Source organism: Equus asinus, chromosome 1 (genome assembly GCF_041296235.1).
Source record: "Equus asinus isolate D_3611 breed Donkey chromosome 1, EquAss-T2T_v2, whole genome shotgun sequence".
Taxonomy (NCBI): Eukaryota; Metazoa; Chordata; class Mammalia; order Perissodactyla; family Equidae; genus Equus; species Equus asinus.
Window position 1 is genome coordinate 115640902 of NC_091790.1, and position 26606 is coordinate 115667507.

The following is a 26606-nucleotide window of genomic DNA, read 5'->3' on the forward strand; positions in this document are numbered from 1 at the left end:
ACGGCCACATCCTTAACTTTGAAGATCTTTAACACAGTACAAAAGTCACCCAAGTGCTGGGTTTATGAATGGCCTATTTAGAGACAAGGGACCTGGTCCTCTGGTGGGATTTTCAGTTCCCTAGTTAGAGGATCTTTTGATTCATTTTCTAATTTTAATATAATTTTAACATAACTATAGTTACTAGCATTCAAGGCCATATATTTTTTAAAAATTTCCAGTTTCACATACTTTCTTTTGAAAAATGCAAATCATTTGTCTCCTTAAAATTAAGTGCTAATGAGTGTGGGCTCATGTCTGAGGTCAGAGGTGAGAGTGCTCAGTGAGGTCCAGAAAAATGACTGGAGGCGTCAGGAGCCAGTTTGTGATGGGAGCTCCAAGGTCTTTCAAACTTGGAAATAGATTTTTTTTAAAAAAGACATTTTTCTTTTTATTTTATGGGAGAGCTTTTATTTACTTGAATTAAAGTGTTTCATCTCCCTTTTATCTTACCCAACATCCTCTAAGACTATGAAGGTCAGTTATTACTGTCTTCCTTTTATAAATAGGACAACTAAGACATAGCAAGATGAAATTGCTTCCCTTACATTACACTGTAAAATGTGTAGTGTAGTCAGTCTTAGTTATTATGACTACCAGCCAAGAATTCATTAAGGAATCTGCATGCTCAAAATTAAGAAAATAAAATGGAGACCAGGAAAGAAACGAACTTCTCAAGAGTCCTCACAAAGGTAGGAATTTTTCAGAAATATAGAGGTTAGCAAATGAAATGCAAGAAGTGCATCTAACATAGAAAATAAATTCTAATTAAGGATTAAATTAAATAAAATTTCTGGGTCAAAAAAGTCAAGCCAGTGAACTCAGAAGTATTACAGAGTCTTAGAAAACTGTCTGAAAAGACATCGTCTTGGTTGGTTTAAACTATTAACTAATGCTCTTTAGTTTTCCTCCAGCTCTGCAATATTCTTACTGAAAAAACTGTCACAGATTAATGTCGTTAACATAACACACACCAACATTTTCCGTATTGGCTGTTGTGGTAGAGACGGATTACCGTGTCCTTGGAGCCCATGTTGCTGCCTTCGTGTTTAGTTCCCGTGAGGCTGGGAGAGGATGCTGTTGCTTGGCAATCATGCTGCACACAACTTGTAAATCCGCGTATCCCCGTGTCTGTCTGTGAACTCAGCAGAAAAATATGTACATGCAGTTCGTTCCATTTCACCTCCCAAACCCCCAACTAGAGAGAATCACAAGTGTTGCATACGACGTGCAGGGAGAGCCCGTGGACACGGTACAGCAGAGCGCTGAAGCTCAGGGGAGGACGGACGGTGACCTAAGAATTCTGGATGCTCTTGCAGGACGTGTGGTGATGGTGAGTTAAATGCAAAAATGGAAGACCTTCAAGATAAAGTCCAATGGATCACTTTCATATAAAACTATTTTTCTAAATTAACAGCTCTATAAAACCAAGAATTCTTCCAAGGCAGGAATATGACACATTATTATATTTATTTCTAGTGCCTAACATAATGGGATGAATGAATAAAATAAAATATAAATAGACATATTAGTGGTTAAATCGGATAAAATGAATTTCAATTCTAAATATAGAAATTGCATATTATACATTCAATTTATAATTGAACTGGAAGGATTAATCTTCCAAATGTTTTGGTTTAAGATGTCTAATAGGAATTTCAAAATTAGTGAGACAGTATAAATGACTTTAAATATACAATTTTGACGATGATTTGGTCCTACTTTAATGATTTTTCTATTAAAAATATCAATCTTTTATTATAATTCAAATAGAATTTGACTGATTGTTTCATTACTATGTAGGTTGAATTTAGCCAAACAACCATTTAGCATATATTTCATCGAAGTTCACAGCTGCCATCTGAAAAGTGGCTTGGCATAGTGGAGATAAACCTCAAACTCTATTTTGACAGTCTAATTGAGAAAGAGAGTTGAGATGGTATTTTAGGCCAAAAACTCCCAAATAAATCCACGATCACTTTTGCCTGGACTACCTGGACATTTATTATGCGTAGCTGTCTCAAATTTTGTTTTCCACATCTGTTCTTGGACAGTAAGACACTAAAAGCTTAGGTTTTTTCATAAACTATAAAGTGGTTATTTTTTAAATATTTTTTTGTAATGTTAGCTTCATCTCTTTCTTCAGCATGCTTTTGGAAATAAAGCCAAGAGAACGTGTCTGCTGTGAATATGATATATAGAATCCACTTAAAGTAAGGTCAAATATTTTATATAAGCGTAAGAATCAAGTGATGTCAGATCTGCAACACCATTGAGATTTTTAAAAATGATTATTGGTGAAATTAAAAATCATTTCCTGTATTCTTTTGCCCTGGAACACCTAAAATGTCACAGTATTTTACACATATGTACCATGAATACATACCTATAGATTCATACTTACATACTTATATAATATATATTTATATTTAGTAAACAGATCTTTAAAGTAATTGAATTTTATGTTTGAAGCAGTCTTGAAAGTCCACTTCCCTTTATCAGAGAAATATCCTGAAAAAGACCATATGATGTCACTGAATGGGCCAGGGACCTCGCTTCTTCCAAGGAATGTCACGTGACTGTTGGACAATTGACTTGTTTATTCACTAAATATCATGTCTTCACATACAGTGGTTTCTCAATATGCACAATAAGTTAACAAATCCGAACACATAATTCTTAACTTTCACGTATTAACCCCAATAGCGCCTGTAGCGATGCAAAGTGAGTCTCGTCCTCTGCTCCATAAAACTCAGAGACAACTATTTAGAGCTTCCAAGTCTTTGCTTTTTCGGTATAAACACACCAATAATAGCTTTTCCCCAGGGCAAGAACTGTTTCACGATGGATGTTTATCAAAGTCATATCTCTCCTTTCTTCACATACAGAGCACACAGTGAGGCAGCTGAAACAGACTCTGGGCTTACATTTCCGCTGATGAAAGCCAAGGTTTTATTCATCCTGTGAGTCCCATCAGACTCTTAAGTTTCGCTGTCCTTATGGTTAAAATTGTTCCTGTTGTTGTAGTTCTTCCTTTTGCTTATAGGTTTGCTTTTATAGTTTTGGGGTTTTTTCCTCATTATTTACTGTTAAGCTAAGTTTTACACACCCTGTACTTTTAAAATCAGGGATGACAGAAATACAGCATGATACCATCGTGCCCCTACTGGCCCCTACCAACCCCTACATAGACACTCAATTAATCACAGCTCTTCTTCTTGCAAGGTCCAGGTGCCAGCTCAGAACTTCCCTCCAGTCTTTTGGTGTCGACTCATGATACTTCATTCATCTCTTCAAATCTAGACTTCAGGGTGTTCATTCAAGCGTATCACATTTAACCATGTTAGTTTGTACTGCTGCGTTATTTGAGATGTTTTTGATTCCAGACTCTGCCAACTAACCTCTGAGCTATTGTTCCCAACCAGCTCTCTGAAAATGTGATGAGCCTTTTTGCTTCTGTCTTCTTCCAGACTGTCCTAATCTTCTTAGGACTATTCTTCTGTTTTAAACACATGAATTTGGCAGACAATTACTTATCTTACATTTCTTTCTGTTTTTATGCTAATAGACCTCCTTGTGGGCCTACTGGTTTTGGCCCTGTTTTCAACTATTCCCTTGTCGACGAAAATAATCCATAACCAATCTGTAAATGAAAATTTGGGTGAGTTTATTCTGAGCTGAAATCCGAGGACCATGGCCTGGGGCCTTTTCTTCCCAAAGGAAGAAAGGGCACTGAAGAAGTGGGGTGCACAGAGTGGTTATATACCCCCAAACAGGGTGTTTCACATATGATTGAAATGTGCCTCCCACAATAGTCACAAGATTGCCCTGTCGGCACAGCGTTTGATAGACACAGCAGGTAGTGGGTCTGCTATCTCAGAGGGTGTAGCAGGAGGCAAGACTATTGTCTCGAGCTGGGCGGTCACAGGTGAGCGCAGCAATCAGTTTCTAGCCCAAGGAAAGATGCTTAATCCTTAAGTAGACGCCAACGTTGGGAGGGGCAAGGAAGTTGCACCTTTATCTCAAGGGCCTTTGTTCTTGCCATAGGGAATATCTAAAGCAGATATACAGTGCATGCTCAACAGCCATGGTCAGGCCCTTTTGGAAAGACAAGGTCAGGCCGAATTAGGTTTATACCAAATGGCTTCCTCATATTCTCCAATATATCCTATTGCTTGCCATTTTTATTTGTCACCCTTCTCCTAAACTTTCTTTTCTAGAAGTTTCTTCCTTTCTATCCATGTGATCATAACGTTACCACCGAAGGGGAGTCATCTGCTTGCAGCAAGACATGCCAATAAGGCAAGGTGGTAGGAGAGAAAGGACTTTATTATAGCTTGCTAGCAAGAGGGAACATGGCTGACATGTCTGAAAGAACCATCTCACAGAACAAAGACAACAGGCCAGTTATATACAGCCTGTATATATATAACTGTATATATATATAACTGCCTATATATATATATATATATAACTGTACCTATATGTACAGTTATATACAGCCGGTCTCCAGGTAGGGGAGGCAGCTGGTCTCTGGGTGGGGCAGACGTCTGGTCCTAGTTCTTAATAACCCTTTGTTTACTGTATACGCATCAGAGAATGAAGCAATGCCTATACCCTGATCTTTCCATTGTCATTGATGATGGCTATCAGCATGGGCTCTCTGCCCGGGGGTCATCACATTCCTAAGGAACTCAAAAGAGCAAAGGTATCATCTTAAAGCAGCTGGGGGGGTGGGGCACAAAATCTACAGAGCATGTCTGGGCTAGTCAGAGGTCAATTAAAGTTACCCTATGGTTTCTTTTCTATGATGTGTCTTGCCTTATGTCAACCTTGTGTTGAGCTGGTATCAATAGGTGTGGAGATAGGCAAGGTAATTTTTATAAAGAGGGAACTGTTGGCATTAGGAAATGATCAATTTTTGTGTTTTTACTTTCCTGAGTAAAAATTCAGCATCTGTAAACTTACAGTCCTTAAAATAGTTATAAGGTTTCTAACTTTGATCTTGGGTCAATTAGCTTGTTTCTTCTATTCTTTATCTTTGAGGATTATTTACCTTAATTGAAGAGATAAGAGCCAAAGAAAGAAAAATCTCTGCAGCTGAAATCAATTTATTTGGTCTCCATGATATTTTAGAGGATTGAAAAGAAACTATTTTCGGTAAGTATTAAATATAATTATGTTAGATATTGATCTGTTATTTATGGAGTTAAAATATCCTAGACAGATTAATTTTAAATATTGCATAAATATTTAAAATGACAGAGTTCATTTAGATGACAGTTTGTGGTGTATAATCCACAATTTATTTTAATATTATATCTGTTTAACACTAATCACTGCAGATTCATAGTCTTCTATTGATTATTATTTTTGGTGAGGAAGATTGGCCCTGAGTTAGCATCTATGCCAATTTTCCTCTATTTTGTGTGTGGGATGCTGCCACAGCATGGCTTGATGAGTGGTGTATAGGTCCCTGTACAGATCCAAAGCTTTGAACCCCAGGCTGTTGAAGCAGAGCACATGAACCAGCTGGCCCCCAATAAAATTTTGCTTTTCTTAAAGATTGACACCTGAGCTGACATCTGTTGCCAATCTTCCTTTTATTGTCTTCTTCTCCCCAAAGCCCCCAGCACATAGTCTCACACTCTAGTTGTGGGTCCTTCTGCATTAAAAAGCAAACATCCCTGAAATGCTTGGACACTGTCTGTCGTACAGTTCCTGCACTGACTCTTCCTGCTCCTCGAGTCAGGGCCTCACCTGCTCTCTGCTTCTCTGATATTCATGGTTGGTAGCACTCTGTTTGGTCTCTTTGATGTTCCACGCCACTAATTTTTAAACTTTGTTCATGCTGAACACCTGGGGGCAGAGAAAACTCACAGCAGCGATTATGAGCATGAGCCTGTAGCGCACACGCCCTTTCAGAGGGGGTCCTTTAAGAGGCATTCTGGAAACTCTTAGAAGGAAAACGCTTTAACTGAGGCTGCAGGTTGGAAGTGCCATCACCGGCTATTAGAGCCAGGGGTGTTTAACGTGCCTCAGAGGGTGGAAAGGGAGACGCCGCACAACAGGACAGTCCGCGCAAGATCACCGTAACGGAGAAGACTTGAGGCCACTTTCATCAGACTTAGGGAAAATATTGTTATTAAACTAAAAATACTCTAGATTCAGTGATCTCATCTAATTTTGTCAAAGGCCATTTTAGAAGTATTTCATAAAAATATTTTTATAACAATGACTATAAATCTATGTTGAACAAATGTCTGTATTGGAACTGGATTTCTGTTCGGATCACATGCAATTTTCTCAGGCCGTATTCTGATACTGTCCCTAAAGATAGAACACGCATGTCCTATATTAGCATTTCTTTTTCTAATCCATTCCCTGTTCCAACTTATCTATGAAATATAAAGTATTCCAGGTATTTTTAGGAACTAGAGATAAAATCGATGCCTTGGCGTGAGGCACACACAGGAACACACGCAACGTGAGATGGTCCATCCTATCAATTTCGTAAGGTAGGGATTATCCTGACACTACATTTCTGAGTTAGGTCTTGTCTGTGAGTGTGACTTTATTTTATTGCCTCTTTGACAGTTGGCAATTTGTACTGATGAGATATCCTATTTGAATATCTTCCGTGTGCAAATACGTCTGGTTTTAACCTATCACTTGTTTCTGCTCCAGTGTTTTCCCGCTGACAACACAGCTCTCTAGCTGGCCACCCCCTTCCTATGGAAAGGCTTTCTCTTACTTCTCTTAAATCTAAACTTTCGTATTCCAAATGAGTGCAAGCACCTGGTTACTTCATTGTATCTTCTACTATACTTGTAACCAAACATTTGTGTATTTGAATACATGTTTTTAGTCATAAATTGCTGTCTTTCCAGTTTTCTTTTCTGTTTTAGTCATGGGCATGAGACTATACATTCATGCAGAGCCCTGTGCTTAGAAGGCCCTTGCCCTTAATTTAATGAACTGTTGTCACCATATTAAAACTTTTAATACACTTTGAACACAGTCCCCACATTTCATTTTGCTCTGGATCCTGCAAATTACTACAGTGAACAACCTGAAAATGGCCCAGAGAAAACACTGATATCGTTTTCCTTGAATGAGCACATTTCTATAATCTCTTTCTAGAAAATTCATCTACTCACCAACTTCAAAAACAAAAGATAATTTCCCCAACAATAAATTCTCGGATAATTAGGACTACTAATTTGTTATGCTGCCCTGCGTCACATCACATCTCTCCTTCATGATCTGCTTGATCCTCATCATCCTGATTTCACTTTCTCAATTATTATTTGCAGGCAACGCCTTATGTCCATGCATGCCCATTTTCATCTACATTATTATACACTACTAATGAATCTCTTTTGATTTCTTGTTTCATAGCACTATAACTCAACCTCTAAACCACACCTTGAAAAACCCTGTTCTATTTGAAACATAATTCTTATCACTTAATTATACCACATTAAATTTTTAAATAGTACTCCATATATCTCTGAATTAAATTGCAATCATTTGATCATAAGCCGCTTTAAGACTAGTTTCTCCCTAACTCTTCAGTCCCATTTTTGACATCTTTTCCAAAACTATGCTTAGGTTTCGACCAAACTGAACTTCCAGAAGCTTCTGACAAACCTTGTTCTTTTAAGCCCCTGTGCTGCTGTGTATGCTACTTTGACTGGAAGATGCTCAGTCATCATGTTGTGCTGGCTGGGTCCTCCTGAAGGCAGATCGTAGGATGCAGCTGTAAGTGCAAGAGATTTATTGGGGATAATGCCTGTGAAAGATAAATGGGGTAGAGAGAAGTGAACAAAGAAAGTCTTCAGCCTAGAATGTGTGTCTGGCCTTCTTTATTCAAAGGAGAAGAGGAAGGAAGGACGACTGGGTGTAGCACAACCATGAGGAAGTCTTGGTCAGCCCAAAGAGGAGCTCTGACACAAAGACTCCCTCATGTGGAGCGTCCCGTTGGGCAGACGTGGTCAGGTCCTGGTATCTCCACCAGGCTCTGGTATCAGCTGGGGCTGTGACTACCCAGGAAATCATAAACTCGGCACAAATGGTGTTGTGGGTCCTGACAGCAACTGTTGGCTGGCTCTCTCTTGAAAAGTAAACAAAGAGCACACTCCATGACTGCTACAACTCTCCATCGGAGACAAATGCTTTGTTGGGATGTGACAGGGAATAAATCAGTCAGCCCATAAATTGAGAACTCCAAAAAATCCTTCAAAGTCAGCTTGAACTATTGAGTCTTGGTCCTTGACCTTTCTGGAAGAATAGCTCCTTAAACATTTTGATACTAAAGGACACTAATAAAATTATGTGTTGACACCTGTCTAGCCCTATTGACTGTGTGCCTTGCCCCTAGCGATTTGTTTGGGTCAGGGCGGCCCCACGACCAGCTGGTAGTTAACAAGCACAGGAAGAAGGCGAGGTTAGCAGAACCTTAGCAGGGATGGGGGTGGGTTTGAAGAGAGTCAAGGTCCATGAGGCAATCATACCAACAACAGCAACAAATTCAAGCAGAATACAGTGGGTTCCATTTCCCAAGCTCTGTATCAGACACATGAACATGAATTCCAGAGAATTCTTTGGCAGACTGCAAGCCCTTTTAAAATACATGTTTTATAATATCTCTTTTAATACCCCAAAATGAAAATCATAGATAAAATACCTACCTAGTCCCGTTGAATAACAAAATCATTATTATGCGCTAATTGTTCTATGAAGGAAGAATCAAAGGAAAGTAATTTGTCATAAAATAACGTGTATGTCAATGTTTAAACCCTCAGTCACTAATTCACTAGAAGACATGATGAGGCGGTCAGAGCCCTTCGCTGATAGGTAAAATCACAGTGAATGTGACAATTATAAACATTGACTGATTACATGTTTACTGCCAACTCAAATACCATAAGTGGTGGTAGGATTTTCTAAAACGTAAAACAACATCTTTTCTAAAATTCTGATCATCACATAGTTCAATGTTTCCTGAATTTATTCTGTAGTTGTATTCCTGGTAAATTTGGTAGATAGTAAAACTGGGCAAAAAATACGTTTTTATGTATAAGGGAGTTAGATTCTAGTCTTGAATGATTGCAAACCTACTTTCCACCTGCCCAAATTTCTGTAGGTCTGTCAAAAATTGCAAAAATATGGGACCATCTTTGGTTGTTTCAGACTGTTCACATTCTGCAGGGTGTCTAACACCCCTCAACGGTGTTGCTGAATCATCATGAAACAAAAGATGCCCCACAAATCCCAGAACATCATCTGGTCTAAACTTCTCCCATGAGAAACACTATTCCAGGGAGTGTGTGTGGAGAGGACGGAGACTCGTCTGTGAGACGGTCACACTAGGACGTCCACGGCCACTCTGGAGCATTGACGAGGCATCAGTGCTCTGGGAAGATGGGAAGACATTCTGAAAATGAAGAGGCAATTGTGAAGTGCAAAAGGAGTCAAACAAATCTAAGGGGCCAGCAAAGAGCTGGTGTGGGCTGGAGGACGAGTTCACACAAGGCCTTAGAAGCAACAGAGATTATAGTCCAATGGAAGAAATGGTGCAGGCCCTGGGGGACAGTAGAAGGATGGAGAGATGGTGAGGCCAAGTTCTGAAAGCCATTTAACTTAGTTTAATTTACCCAAGAGCAATGGAAGCCATTAAGAGGGATGGTGAAATCAGATTTGTATTTTGTGATCTTGCTGTCACTTGGGGGGGGGGGCACGAGCTCAGAGTGGGTGGCACAGTTAATTTTCTGATGGCGTCAAGTGAGAGGTGTAATTCCAGTGAAAGATGTTAGTCCCTGGATGGGGTAGGTGCTGGGGTGTGGAGTAGAGTAGGCAGACAGGAGAGCTGTTTACAAGGTAGAATTTGCCTGACCTGGCGAACCATGTGACTGGGTGAGTCACTGGGTCACTGGGTGAGACTGGGGAGTCAGAGAGAGACGACTATGGGGTTATTGCCAGAAATCTGGCTCCTGCAACCAGGTTAAAGCATTCCACTCACAAGGCATTTTTCATAAGGATGGGGGCAAGAGGTTTAGTTTGAAGGGCAATAGGGAAACAACTGGGAAGAGAATATGAGGGGGGATTAAAAAATATTTAAGGCAGGGCCAGCCCCATGGCCTAGTGGTTAAGTTCGGCACGCTCTGCTTCAGCAGCCCAGGTTCAGTTCCCAGGTGTGGACCTATACTACGTGTTGGTGGCCATGCTGTGGCAGTGACCCACATACAAAACAGAGGAAGTTTCTCATGGATGTTAGCTCAGGGCGAATCTTCCTCAGCAGAAAAAAAAAAAAAAAGAAAGAAAAGAAGAGAAAATTTAAGGCAAAAGTAGCAATTTCCCTGGGGCCTGCCTGGTTAAGTATCTACACTTCCCTCTCTCTCTCCACTTCCCTCCCCAAACTGGCTGCATTAATTTTCAAAAGGACACATTCCATGTTTCCTGCCAAAAGATTTCATTTTTGCATACCAAAAATGGATTTCAAAATCCAACGGAATTGGCAGATAATGAGATCACAACTGTGTATTTAGTGATAATCAAGTAAACACAAGATAGCAGGCTTTAGTGCTGCCAGTATTTTGTACACAGATCATTGAGACTCTTTAGCTTAAAAATACTAGCATTAGACAAGATGGTCAATGTGTGAGATAAACAAGATGAAGCAAGAAATATTGCTCTGTAGATATTTGCTAAAGACCAAAATTTGATATCTGACATTGCAACGCAGGTTTGACAACAAAAAAGTTAAAATTTCAAGATTTAGAAATTCTAGTACCAGATGAGCAGTTTCCAACGGGCTGCAAACAATAAATAATGAAGGAGTTGACGTCCTTAAAATCCCAAATTAAACAGTCTAACTATGACATCATACCTCTGTAATATTACAAGCAGAACAACAACCTCTCCAGGAAAAGTCTTAAGGAGCCAAGACTAATTGGAGAATATAAACATATGCATTCATTTACTGTTGCGAGGACGTCCCAAGAGGATTTACAATGCAGAGAATATATGAGGAATGATCTTTATTTGTCACTTTATTCATTTAAACGTTGATGCTGATGGAAGCAATTTTAAACCCACATTGTTTTGCTAGTGCTCTGACCTCCCAAGGCAATTTTAGAGTTAGCCTGTTTTTTTGTTTTTGTTTTTATTTTTTTCGTGAAGAAGATTGACCCTGAGCTAACATCTATGCCAGTCTTCCTCTATTTTGCGTGTGGGACACTGCCACAGCATGGTTTGATGAGGGGTGTAGGTCTGCCCAGGATCCGAACCCCTGAACCCCAGGCTGCAGAAGAGGAGCCCAGGAACTTAACCACTGTGCCACCTGCCCAGCCCTGCAGAGTTAGTCAGTTTTATAGTAAATTTTTCGTATGTCTGTGTGCCTCTCTAGATCAAAACCCTTTGAGGATAAGAACTTCATCTTATTTTCTACGCTTGCGAAGACTAGCACAATAGCTTGAATGCAGTAAAAACTAAATAAAGGCATATATTAAATCAATTTGTGTCCTGAGGATTCATATATTACGTATGAATCAAAACCGCATCTTAATTTAATGCTGATACAACTTCACAGTTACCATTTTATCTGGATGAGTTAGACACAGAGATAAAACAAGATTGATTCTTGATTCCGATAATCAAAGATTTATGATATAGTTTCACAGGTAGAAAAAATATTGGGAGAGATTGACAAAATGATTTTTCCTTGTGTTTTGAGATTCAAGATTAAGAGATTCTCAACAGCAAGTCAACAAAACATTCTAGATTCTATATTCTGGGTTCTCTGGAGACATAATAGATTCGTTAGGTGAAATAAGTTTAAGTAAATCAAGCCTTGTTTACCCAGTCTTTGCTCAGTAACCTGAATTTTCACATCCAATATACTCTTGACAGTCTGTAGACAATAAAATGCAATAAATGGATGCAGCCATTTCTCCTTTAAAAGTCTGTTTCCATTTTAATCTTATTTCTAAGAAAGTCTTCTTGATAAGATGTAGTTGGCTGTTGGCCTTTACTCTTGTTCAATTTAAGAAATGAGTGCAGGGATTGGAATTTGTTTATGTGACTTAGGAAAAAGATGGAAAGATGACTTAATCCTCATACTCCATGATTTTATAGTCCAATAAGACAGAAAAAAATTAAATAAATACTTCAGATATTGAGAAGTAAAATCAGAAGAAAGCAGCAAGCTCTGGGTGAAATTTCCCAAGTGGAAATTGTATCACTCTCCCTGAAAAGAAAAGTACATAAATAAAATGATATATTCATACATATGACTTTTATTTATTGTTTGTCTGTAGTTATCTCAAATTCACACATTCCTTTTCAACCACAGTAAGACTGCCTTTTGTGTAACTCTTCTCTCTGCTGCAAGTTTTGAGTATCAGAAGCTAAAGCTCCTACTTGTAGGCTTTTCATTTTGTTTGTTTCACCCTCTTTTGCATGATATAGATCTGGAGTTCGATGTTACCTCTTACCTGCGCTGCCTGGCACCTGCCATCACAAATGTTATCCCTGTCTCTCCCCATCCCCGTTTTAACATAGCCCAACAGCCTAAAGCTCCTGCTTGTATATGTGGAGTCGCTCTTCTCGTCCTTCCTTCTGTGAGAGTGTCCACGCGGCTACTTGTCCTATGTTGTAAGTCACACTGGGAAGGTGGCTTCAGAGCGAGGGGTCCCTGACAACCTCTGTTGAGATGATCAGTTTTCACACAGGCGACTTCTATTGGCCTGTTTACACAGTCTGCGTGCATAGCAACGAGAGATTCCGTCCAAATAAGTTAACACGAGCTGCAGGAGCTGTCTTTGCCATGACATTTGGAAGAAAATAGACAGATGTGTCCTTATCTACAATGTATAGACGGAAAAGCAATACCATTCATTAAATATCACCGACACTTTCAAAAACTCTAGGATACTTGAGAGAGCTCTGGAGAGCTTTTCCTCTAATTCCTCCTCCGATGCTCTCTATTATGTAACTTCCATACACTGTAAAGTGCACTGGGGTGCTCTCTCTCTCCACATGATCTTACTCACTTTCACAATTTCTTCTATCATCTGGGTTTTGCTAGATTGTATGCACCTTGAGAGCGAGCGTTGTAGCTTTTCTTCATTTCCTAAAAACTTCCTTCTCTTTTACGGGAGTACCATAAATATTAACAAACTATGGGAGAGCCTCTGGAAACTCAGCCCCAGTCTCCCCAAAGTTAAGAGGATCCTCACATTAAATCAGGCCTTTAGGAATGTGCAGCTACACTTTCATGTCATCAAGATTGTTAATAATCTGACTTGTTATTTGTACTACAAATTCTAAGCAACGTATTTCCTGTTTTCAGGAGACAATGTACAGGGTAAAAGTTGAGAACATAGAGGATTTTGTTCTTAAAAAGCATACACCCATGAAGGCAAATTTCTAGAGTTTATTAAATTAATAGCATGAATTGTTGTGTAAAGCTGGAATTCAGATCAACCAAAGAAACTTTGTGCTGCCGAAACCTCAATTCGAGCTTGCTTTGATCACCAAGTGTGAGGCCACGCTCATCCCAGTCCTGGTGACTCCTGTTACGTGCATCTAAGCAGATGATGAACAGTTACAACTAACGCATGTGTAAGACAAATATGTTCACTCTTTAAAGTAACTTATAAAAATTTTCAGTGTAAAGAATAATTTGAAATTTATATATTGAAATTTATAGCATAAAATCATATAGGTTTACCTGTGAAACACAGTACAGATGAGCTCCCAAAGACAAACGCTTTGGAATTACCAATGACTTGAAATTGTGGGATTCTGTAAAGAGCATAGTCTCCTAATCTTATTTGGTGGCATGGAACACGAAAACACAGTTTCTTCTCTTAACTAGGATAAGAGGTTCCTAAATGATAATATATTATGAACTCTACCCTCTTCTAAATTATGGATCTGAGAAGTGACAGAAGTTTGAAAAAGCAAAACTCCCTGTTACTTTCCGTGGCTGTGCAGCCACATGCTCTTGGGCAAGGAGAGCTCTGCTTGTTCTGCACCTTCATGTGAGCTCACTGCCATGACTTTTTTCCCAAGTAATTTTATGGGGATTATAGTGGTTTATAACACTGTGTAATTTGGGGTGTACATTGTTGTTTATCAATTCCTGAATACACTTCATCGTTCTCACCCTCAGTCGTCCAATTTTTATCCATCACCATACAAATGTGCCCCTTTATCCCTTTCACCCACCCCCCTGCCACCTCCTTCCTCTCTGGTAACCACTAACCTGTTCTCTTTATCCATGTGTTTGTTATCTTCCACATATGAGTGAAACCATGCAGTGTTTTTCTTTCTCTGTCTGGCTTATTTCGCTTAACATCATACCTTCATGGTTCATCTATGTTGTTGCAAATGGGACGATTGCCTTTTTTATGGCTGAGTAGTATTCCACTGCGTGTGCGTGTGTGTGTGTGTGTGTGTGTGTGTATGCCACATCTTCTTTATCCATTCATCCATTCATGGGCACTTGGGTTGCTTCCACATCCTGGCTATTGTGAATAATGCTGCAATGAACATAGGGGTACATATGTTACTTTGGATCATTGATTTCAAGTTATTTGGGTAGATACCCAATAGTGGGATAGCTGGGTCATATGGTATTTCTATTTTTAGTATTTTGAGAAATCTCCATACTGTTTTCCATAGTGGCTGCACCAGTTTGCATTCCCACCAGCAGTGTGTGAGGGTTCCCTTTTCTCCACAGCCTCTCCAGTGTTTGTTGTTTTTTGTCTTGGTGATAGTACCCATTCTAACAGGTGTAAGGGGATATCTCATTGTAGTTTTGATTCGCATTTCACTAATAATTAGTGATGTTGAGCATCTTTTCATGTGCCTGTTGGCCATCTGTATATCTTCCTTGGAAAAACATCTGTTTATATCCTCTGCCCATTTTTTGATGGGGTTGTTTTTTTTCTGTTGTTGTTGAGTTGTACGAGTTCTTTATATACTTTGGAGATCAATGCCTCATCTGATAAATGATTTTCAAATATTTCTGCCCATTGGTGGATTGCCTTTCCATTTTGTTTATGGTTTCCTTTGCTTTGCAGAAGCACTTTAGTCTGATGTAGTCCCATTTGTTAACTTTTTCTTTTGTTTCCCTTACCCAAGTCGACATGGTATTTGAAAAGTTGTGGCTAAGGCTGATGTCAAAGAGTTTACTGCCTATATTTTCTTCTAGGAGTTTTATGGTTTCAGTTCTTACATTCCAAATCTTTTATCCATTTAGACTTTTTGTGTATGGTACAAGATAATGTCTTCTTTCATTCTTTTGCGTGTGTCTGTCCAGTTTTCCAAACATCATTTATTGAAGAGAATTTCCTTTATCCATTGTATGTTCTTGGCTCCTTTGTTAAAGATTAACTGTCCATAGATGTGTGTTTTTTATTTCTAGCCTTTCAATTCTGATCCATTTATCGGTGTGCATGTTTCTGTAACAGTACCATGCTGTTTTGATTACTACAGCTTTGTGGTATATTTTGAAGTCAGGGATTGTGATGCCTCCAGCTTTGTTCTTGTTTTTCAGTATTCCTTTGGCTATTCGGGGTGTTTTGTTATTCCATATAAATTTTTGGATTCTTTGTTCTATTTCTGTGAAGAATGTCTTTGGGATTCTGAGTAGGATTGCATTGAATCTGTAGATTGCTTTAGGTGGTATGGACATTTTAACTATGTGTATTCTTCCAACCCATGAACATGGAATATCTTTCTATTTCTTACATCTTGTTCAATTTCTTTCAATAATGTCTTATAGTTTTCAGTGTACAAGTCTTTCACGTCTTTGGTTAAGTTTATTCCTAGGTATTTTATTCTTCTTGTTGTGATTGTAAATGAGATTGTGTTGATTTCTTTTTATGCTAGTTCATTGTTAGTGTATAGGACTGAAACTGATTTTTTAAAATTGATTTTGCACCCTGCAACTTTGCTGTAGTTGTTGATTATTTCTAATAGTTTTCTGGTGGATTCTTTAGGGTTTTCTATATGTAGAATCATGTCATCTGAAAACAGGAAAATTTCGCTTTTTCCTTTCCAATTTGGATTCCTTTTATTTCTTTTTCTTTCCTAATTGCTCTGGTCAATACCTCCAGTACTGTGTTGAATAGGAATGGTGAGAGTGGACACCCTTGTCTTGTTTCTGCTCTCAGAAGAATCAGGTGACCTGCCATGATTTTTATAATGGAAAATATAATACTTTTAATTTTTTTAAATATGGAAATACCCATTTTAGACTTTATTAATGATGTCTAAAAAATAGCTTCCAATTTTACATCATAAGAAATGCAAACCATAAAAATGTCTACAACAGTCATTTATCTACATTTACTTTAATTATAGACACAGAAATGGACGTGAGTATTCTATCTTCCCTAAATTTTTGAAGCATAGTTATACATAAAACATAACTGCTTTTCTATTATATAATGGTGTTTCAGTTCTAGGATCATTGATAAAAATTCCCAAATTGTTATAAAATTGGGAAAAATATTTTATTTATCCTTAAGTATGCAAAATTGATTTCTGCATATCTGGAATCCGATGAAACTAAACATCACATTTAGTTATTTACATAATAAATCAAAGTACAAGTTATGTGCATGGTATCTCAATATTGAAGCTGAACAGACATGCGTTTAAAAAGTAAGACTTCAGATGTGCCAGTGATTCTAAAGTCAGTGGGTCTGGGGACGACCACGGAGACAGACCGCCAAGCCCCAGCCATGGCTCTGCAGGGGCTGTGGGTCCCAGGAAGACTGCGAGTTAACAGCTCGTTCAGATGCACACACCAGGGAGCATTTGGAATTTATGAAACCAATCTGCTCAAACTGGATTAAAACAGCCTTTTCTTCACCTTCATAAACAGAGGTGCTGCACTCCCAGCATGACCGAGTGCAAAGATGACTGACATGAGGAAGGCCATCATCATCCAACCACAGGACGGAAAAGGGCCTTCCCAGAGCGCCAGCCCGGCACTTCCTCAGGTGTTAAGTGCATCCTGCTGGTGGAAAAGGGAGGAGTTTAGGTGGTATGTTGGCATATATATTAGTTTCCTAAAGCTGCAGAAATTACCACAAACTTGATGGCTTGAAACAACAGACATGTGTTCTCCCGCCGTTCTGGAGGCTGGGAGTCTGAAATCAAGCGACGGCAGGGCTGTGCTCTCTCTCAAGCCTCTAGAGCAAGATCGTTCCTCGCCTCTACTCAGCTTCTGATGGTAGCTGACAACCCTCGTACGTTCTGCTGGAGACACATGGCTCTGGTCTCCGCCTCCACCCTCACATGGTCCTCTCCCTGTGGACCTGCATCTGGGGCCAAATTTCCCTCTTCTTATAGGGACAGGAGTCACTGGATTGGGACCCATTATCCAGTAGGACCGGATCTTAACTAGATCACACCTGCAAAGGCCCTATTTCCAAAGGTCCCCTTCACAGGTACTCAAGGTTAGCACTTGAACATGTATCTTTTCTGAGGACACAACAAAGATGAATGGTTTTTTTAATAATATGTTTTAGTTCACATCTGTAAAATATAATTAGCCCATGAAACTGTGATTTCACTGATACAGTGTCATTGCTTAAGTTGACTAAAGGCTAAAGTGAAAAGGAATGAATCTATTTGGAGAAATATCTTGGGTAAACCATTCTAGGTGTTACTCAGACACAGCAAAACCTGTGAAGATGGCGCACCAGCGTCTGGAACTCGCTGAGCGAGTGCCCCCCTCTCATCAGGCAGGAGGCTATCGAGAGGAAAATAAGGTAAATCACTGAGCCTCTCACTAAAAGTTTCCCAAAGGAGACCTCCCAATTTCCCTCACGATTAGGTCATTGCTAAAAATCTCACTGCCTGGAAGCTCTTCATTACGTCTAACCCCAATCCCCCTGCTTCAGTTTAAAAAATGGCTGCTGGAGACATGCCCTTTATGCAGTTCAAAACCATTCGGTCATCCAACATACAAGTAGACGAATTATAGGCATGGAGAACTTCTGGTGGTTTAAGAATTTAATAGAACAATGACACATGGATTGCTTGTTACCTATAAGAAAAGTAAGATTTAAGAAAAAAAGTACATGATCATAGTTATTTAAATATAAAAATTAGAGTTCATACCTAACGGCATGTGTCAGATTTTTAATCTTGTGATAATAAAATATATAGCATTAGGATTGAATTTTAAATCAAATTCATTCTTAAAATACTTATATAAATCTCTTCAAATCAATAAAGGTTAAGGTTAGTATGATAGTACAATCTCATTTCTGAACTTCTGGAATACTATTTTATGATTTAACTAGTATTTTGGTTTCAAGGATACAGATGCATTCTTTCTTATGCAGTATCTACTCAAAGCCTCTCCACCACAGATAGTATTTTATTTGAATAATTTTCATTCCTTACTGTCTTCCCTGCTCACATTCTCTTTTCTTTACCCTTTGCAAAAGAGCAATGGCTTTAATTTTGAATATTGGATGACCATCACTGCTTTGTGCCTAAAATCTTATGAGACTTGTTTCTAACAAAACTATATAACAATTTTATATTCATGGTACAAAATTTGATAGATTATTTTTCAGAGCTTTGTGGCATAGAGAAGAACTGTTTTTAAAAGTTTCTAAAAATAATTTTAGACATTTTATAAATTTTTACTATTAACACCTAAAATAAAAAATTATATTAAGAGCCTTGTCAGATCAAAGAAATTATTTGGAAATACAATTTAAATCAAAAACATAAATCAAATTTAAATCAACTTTTTCCTCAACACCGTATTGCATTTGGAAGCACTTAGCATACAGGACAATAAGTAAAGCCATAAATCTCTAGTGAAAAATGTTGTTGACACAAATTCACGAAATCTGAGAAATATAAACTGATTGAATGGAAGAACTATCAGAAGACGCACTGACATTGATGTAATGAATAAGTATGTTTGGAACACAATTTTTAATGATCATCAACTTTCCAGAATTTATAAAGTATTATTTAGGCACTTTGCTTTCATCTCTACTGGTCAAACTGATACAATGGACGTTTCACAACATATTCCATCTTCTTTGAAAGATAAGTAGGAAACAGTAGATAGAGAGCAAATTATCATTAATAATAACGTTAGGTTTCTGGGACACATATAGATGATCATTCATCATCTCTAATAACCGTATTACCATTTTGTTCAGAAATACCTTAATATAAAGTTTCTATAGGCTTTGTGCTAGCTTGGATAATCTTCAGAAAATCTGTCAAATATGAGTATATTTGGTTCTATCTAGTTTAAGAGTGGAATTGAGCAATAAAAAATATCCAGGCAATTCCATTATTAAAAAAAGAGAGATGTTTACTTCTACCATCTCGTTAAATCTATTTGACACTCAAGTTTGTTATAGTGCATCTTTGAGAATCCTGGAAGAAACAGACACTTTCTTGAGTTGTGTGCATGGAATCTCAACACTGAAGCTGAGTATTTGGTGAAGTGTACTGAAAAGCATCCTACAGTATCCTTCACAAAAGCTGTTTGACCCAAAACTCTTCCAGGTCAGAAGGAGAATCACTCTACAGACTAGACACTCAGTGGCCACTGGTTTCTAAATCTTTGCAGAAATCCTGATAAATCCCCACTTGACTCGCTATCGCCAAAATAATTCCTCTAACGTACCCTTTCTATTGAATGTTTGGTCTAATACATCAAATATACTTGGCTTTAAAATCTTATAATCTGGTTTGTTTCCCAGTATAGGACGTACTCTGGTTGTGAAATTTTTTTAAAATTATGAAATCATAGAGAACTTCAAAATCCTCATCACTCAAGGGAGATAATTTTGTTAACTTTGCAAATATTTCTGTTTACAAACTGAGAAAGCAAATGTGAAATGCTTAGCCAGTGGCTGGCAATAATAATGCAAATTCCACATAGGATAGCTAATGCTACTTATTATTTGTTTTTTCCTCAAATCAGCAGTTCTTGAACTTTTTGCTCTCAGGCCTTGTTTACAGTGTTGAAAATTACTAAACACTAAAGAATTTTGTTTATGTGGATTATAGCTCTTGATATATTTAAAATTAAAGTTGAGAAAATTTTATACTATTTATTAACTCATTTACATAAAAATAAATTAAGTATTAATATAAACAATTGCTACCAAAAATAATGACACTTCTAAAACAACTTTAAAATGGCAAACTGCTGTGATATGTTTCATTCATTGAAGTCTATGAAGAAAATCTGGCTTCACAGAGATGCAGAGTCAGAAAAGGCTAAGATATTCCATTAAGCTTTTAGGTAACAGTGAATATTCTCTTCTTGATACCACAGGAAACTCTGCAAATAGTTTCTAAAACGTTAGCTGCAGTCTAGCTACAGTTTAGTTGCGCAGTAGCGAGGAAAGGAAACTGAAACAACATCCACGCACACTTCATACTCTGTTACAGTGAATCTACTGGTCTATCTTACACTGTTGTTGGGTTTTATTGGAAAACATTGATTCACTGAGATGTGCGGAACTCCCAAATGTCGACACGCTTCATTCTTGTGTTAGTCAGCTCGGGCCCCATAACAAAGGAACACAGACTGGGCGGCTGAAACAAGGGAATCTGTGTTCTCAGGGTTCTGGAGGCTGGACGTCAGAGATCAAGATGAGGGCAGGAATGGTTTCTTCTAAGGCCTCGTTCATAGATGTCTTCACAGGGTCTTTCCTCTGTGTGTGGTTGTGTCCTGCTCTCCTCTTATATGGACACCAGACATATTGGATTAGGGTCCATCCTCATGACTTCATTTAACTTTAATTTCCTCTTTTAAGGTGTTATCTCCAAATACAGTCATATTCTGAGGTAATGGACGCTAGGAGTTGAAAATATGAATTTTGAGCGGGGCCGGCCGCATGGCCGAGTGATTAAGTTCACACACTCCGCTTTGGTGGCCCAGGGTTTCGCTGCTTCGGATCCTCAGGCCATGCTGAGGCGGCGTCCCACGTAGAGGAACTGGAATGACTTATACCTAGGATCTACAGCTATGTACTGGGGGGCTTCAGGGAGAAAGAGGAAGAGGAGGAGGAGGAAGAAGAAGATTGGCAACAGATGTTAGCTCAGGTCCTAATCTTTAAGAAAAAAAAAGAAAAAAATATGAACTTTGAGGGGACACAATTAGGCCTTAAAAATTGCCCAATATAAAAAAATCACATCTGTTAATACTGCCATCAATTTCATCCCAAAAATCTATAGTACTGAGTAGCCATGGTGGAAGATACAGGTTTTTCAAAATTCTAATTTCCTCTTCAAGCTTGAATTTTGCCATTGATAACAAAGAGAGCTGGATACTTACATTGAAGAGACAAGCTCACTTTGATCATTAAAAAAAACTGCCAGATACTCAAGTTTGAATAGCTGTAGTTTATGAGTTTTTCTTCAATAAAAACTCTTGTTCTGTGAGCTCCACTCTGAAATTCAATGTCCCCAGTGTGTCTGATTGTGGCAATCTCATTCTGATATTCCGCAGAAGCACTTTATGTGAACGTCCCATTTTGTCACAAAGCATATAAAAAAAGACGTTCTCCAACCCTGAGATTTAATAAAATTAACAAATTTTACAGCTTCATCTAGGACAGTCTCAAGTGAAACAAGCATTTATTTAATGACAAGTGCATGACAGCGAAGACTACAGTGACCCCCAGCTGTTTGCTGCCACTGCCTAGCTGTGGCCGTGATGCCAGAAATTGTATCCCCCACAGCTTCTGCCCCAGTGACGCAAACGTCAAGACAGAGAAAAAAGAAGAAAGTCTTTGTGTTATTAAGAAAATAGCGTTGACGTCGTGGACACCCTACAATTGTGGGGACTTCCAAGGTCCTCAGCCCACATATTGAGAACCACTGCCTCAAATGCATACGGAGCTGTAAACACGCTGTCTCACGTGAAACTGCGTATAAGGCTTTATAAAGGGATTCCTTATGGGGATTTGGAGGGAGGTGAAAGATTGTAACAGAGGTCAGGACAGTGTGCATTAAAGAGATTCTTTGCATGATGAACCCAATTCATCTCTTTCCTTTTTGCTTTGGCTCTTCTGCTTAGAAAATGACGAGGCCAAGCATTCCGGAACTCTCTCTGAGTCCCTAGGTCAATGGGCATGTGTGCGTCACTGTTTGCTTTCCAGCAGAATTGCGACGATGTAGTTCCACGGCCCCGTGTCTGTCAACAGCACCTTTTGGAGAAAGTTTGGTTCAAAGGAAGGAAGAATCAAAGGTGTGTGGCTCTTTATTTGTTAATTAGGCAACAAGTCTGTATTCCTTTTTTTTTTCTGTCTCACAGTCACAAATCCCTGGCAAGGATTTAGCCATGTTTTCAGTTCTAGGAGATTCCTGAAATATTTTTAATAATTAGACAAGAAGTGTAGTTACCAGAACTTCTCCTTTTTCAAAGGCTGTTCTATTTCAATGGCTGCTTCAGAAGTTCCTGCTTGTGGTACTTAACTGCCACAAACTGCCTCTCCTCCCTTCCTCCCCTCCACCCTCCACTCCTCCCTCCTTCCCTCTCTGCCTCCCCCACTCCCTCTTTCCTCCCTCCTTCCCTCCATTTAGTTTGCTCAGCTCCCATCCCTGTCGATAAACTGTATTAATTCCAGGATCGTGTTCACAGAAACACGTCTTCTGGAGAGACAGCCTGGCGTGAAAGTCTTCCGATGAACAAGACCAGGGTTAGAGAGTTCGCTCTCTCACATTGATTAAGCACTGTCCTTTCAGGTTACATACACTCTCTGTCTCAGCCTTCTTATCTTTGAATCATATCTGTGTTACATTTCTCTGGGATAATTAAAACTAGTCTATGTAAAGTACTTACACGTAAATAGCTGTTAAAATATTAGTTAAAATTATCCTAAAATTATAAAAGATGAAAAGTAGTTTAAAATATATTTTCCTCTATGCGGGGAATACTACTAGTTAAGATTAAAATCTATAACCATATATAACTTTATGCCTTTGAGGAAAACCAATAAAAATATTGTCTTCAGAATATCTCTCTCAACTGTCTTTTTTATTATATTAATATAACATTTTAGTTACTTTTCTTCTATCATAGTTTTCAGGTATGGACTCTCCAAGCACCGCAAATTCCGTATCTCTAAGACCAGTCTTATTTAAAAGCATGTCTGTGCTTGCTTATTGTACCTCACTTGAAGCATTCATCGACCTTCAAGTTAGACGTCATTTAGAAAAATTATTCCAACTTATTTTAAAAACCACAGGAAAATTTTGACCTTCTGAAATACATGAACCAGTGGTTTATGGTATTGATTATTTTAGTAAAAGTAAAGGAGAATAAATGCTCTTTAGTTGGCATAGTACATCAAAGTCTAATTCGGTCACATAGAACAGCCTCTAGGTATTTCCATCCTGAAAGAATTATTGAAGGCTTTGATCTCAACATGCATGTCCAACTCCGGATCAAATTTTAACCTTCAGCGGTCTTTGCTGTCCACAATTTACTTCTTTTCTTTTCTTTCTTTCTTTCCTTTTTTCTTTTTTCAATCCTGAGGAATATACATAGTCCTTGCTCACTGTTGGTCTTTAGGCATTAGGGTTCTAGTTCTGATAAACAAACATTCAGAAATGAGTTAAACCTTACTTTGATCTTAAGAGGCAATATAACATAAAAGCGTAAGTTTCTCTTTATGTCTCTATGACATATATATATATATTTTTCTGGTTAATTTTTTTTTCCCAATCAGAATAACAATTTGCTCCCTATAGCTACTGGGGGAAAAATAAAAGGAGACAAGCGACATACATGGGTCTCACCCCATTCATTTTTATTCTTTATTCCTTGTTTACTTTAGAATCTGTGTGTGGCAGGGGTGAGAGAAATGTTTTGGCAGCCAGAACATCTCTCTCATCATAAAACCCTAGACTGAAATTTGTGCCACAATGAGCCTCGTGCCCTGAGAGAAATTCTGGATATTAGCGACGTTTAGCTGTCAACAACTAGTCGGGCACTGTTTATTTTCCACTTTACAGCATCATAAAAAGGCATCCTCCACATCAGAATCAAAATTTGTCTTTTTTCTTATTAACTAATTTGGTGGGACTGAATCAACTGTAATTTAATTTGCTGAAATGGCTTCTCAGCTGCCTTTTCATTTTTGCAGAGACAAACATGCAGGGCCCCTGCCTGCTGCCCTGCCGTCTTCAACTGGTGCTGAGGTCCTTGCCGCAAAGATGAGAGCTGGGGCGTGATGGAGACGGCAGCTCGAGAATGGTTGACTTTCCCTGCTGGGTAATCGTTCCTCAAGAAAAGAGAGAATTTCTATAGGGAAAGGAATAAACTCTTATCAATTTGAGATAGAAAACTCATATATAAATATATAAAGGAGGGAGGGATGACTAACCAAACAGCGTGTCAAAAATTTCTATTTTTATTAGAGGAAAGAGCGTGGGTCCAAAAACGACCTCCGGAACTTGTTTTAAAATTAAACCACTGGTGTGCTTCCAATACTTTGGCATCTCCTTCTTTTCCTCAATGATATTTCCATCTTTAACTCTCCTAAACTTCTGGATTAAGAGTGGAAACCAAACTAGAGTTTGTTTCCAGAAATAGTAATGGAATGGACAGCTGCAAAATTTGGGTTCTATAGGCACAGAACATACCAAAAATCATAGAAGAAAAAGTAAAACTCTTTGGAGGAGAGTTTTTGTCCAATGTGGAAAGTGCAGGATGTTAAAAAAAAAAAAATCAGGAAACCTTTTAATTTTTTCATGGAAAGTAGACTGGTGATTTAATTAAGTTCAATTTAATTAAAACTTTTCTCCACACTCCTACATATTAATAAAATGACCCTATGATATCTTTGGGTATACTAAAAAGACTTTTCAATAAAATATAGTTATTACAACAAACCACATTCCACGAAGGGAATTTTTTAAAAACTGAGGTGTAGATATGGTGTCACGTTCCTGAAGAAAGTTAACACTGTTTGAGAAGAGCTAATACCAGCAGTCAGTCTTAATGCACGTTTCAACACAATGAGAAATACAACTGCTCAAAACAACCCCCTTTCTGAGTGAGAGATTCAATGTTAATATGAAGTAACATCATCATGGATGATAAGCTAGAGGGTAGCTCCAAGTGCTAAAGAGTTAATGGATTTTGTTTTCCATTTAAAACTTGAAACAAAAGGTGTGTGTGTGTGTGATGGAATGAAAAATTAAAGAAGTTTATTTCTGAACTATTAAGGTGTTTTGAGTATCAAATGTATTAGAAGATTCTTTGGGAAGTATTCAATACCACATTTTTTTTATGTTAGGTAATTTTCCTTATTTCCCCAATTGCTGACAAAGAATCAGAGTGCAGTGCCTAATTCTTCCCCATAAACTACCTAAGGTGTGAGTCAGCCTTCCTGCGTTGTACACATTCTCAGGATCCCGGTGGAACTGTGTCTTTCGTGCTGCCATTGAAGTCATCGTCTGACTTAGATGACAAATGTATATGCGTGTGTTTATGCTTTATATATAATTATAATTCCTTTCTGCAAAAGTATATGTAGGATAATTTTTACACTGTTAAAATATAATCCAACATCATTTTCTATACTTTCTGAAAATTCTACTCACAAAGTGATAAGCTTTTCGGAAGTATTTTGTGAAGTGGCAAGAAGCTGGCAGCAATGCAAATAAATTGGAAGATTTATGATGTCAATGATAAAGTTATGCATGTGAGACTTTGTTATATCATATCTTTAAATATTTAAAAAACCCACATTATTGATTTAAATTCACTTTCTTTATAGCTATTTTCTCAATATAAGGATAGCCTCTTTTTTCATCTATATATTAAAAGTTGTAAGGAAAGTATGTTTTAATTTAAATTACAATAACTTTTTGGCAAAATGGATGTTGACAAAAACTTTAAACACATCTCAAAATATGCTGACTCTACTCAGTATTTGTTGAGTAGCAAGTGTTATGATTTTTTATGGGAATGTTTTCACTGACTAAAACAATTCTATTAAAAATTAGACAATTATCCTCATGAATAATGAGTGACAGACTTGGATTTACTTTTCTATTTTTTTAAATTTGGTTTTATTTGTAGGTGTGTGGACAAACTCGGAAAGAACAACATGGAGACAGTTGCTAATGGTCTCCATCTATCCACAGGATGAAAGGGAGCAGACACGTGGAATGGTTGACAGGAATAAAGGGAAAAAGTGCTACTTATGTGCTAGAAACCAAATAAAAATTTTCCATATCTATGTACTTTATAAACTATTTTTTAAATCAGAATACAGCATAATGAAAAATTTAAAAGTCCAAAGCTCCACTCTATTTCTAGTGTTTTCCACTGTAAAAATTATTAAGATCCATCCTTTTTGACATATTGGCTAATTGAAAGTCCATATTAAAATTTTCCAGAGGAAATTTTACATAAGAAGTTATAAATGTGGCAATTTTCAAAGTGCAGACCAGTGGTTTCCATTTATTTTTATACACAGCTCATATCTGTGATTTGAAGTCACTAAATTTGTAGAACTTACTCTGAATATTTTCAA

At 38.0% G+C, this 26606-nt stretch overlaps 1 long non-coding RNA gene across 1 annotated transcript; it reads left to right on the top strand.

Annotated features, from left to right (window-relative positions):
• Nucleotides 1-1242: 1242 nt before the first annotated feature.
• Nucleotides 1243-26088, top strand: LOC139041139 (uncharacterized). Its single transcript, XR_011495891.1, has 4 exons — nt 1243-1372; nt 5086-5199; nt 22136-22306; nt 24207-26088. It is a non-coding gene; the product is annotated as an uncharacterized lncRNA (long non-coding RNA).
• The last annotated feature ends 518 nt before the right edge of the window (nt 26089-26606 follow it).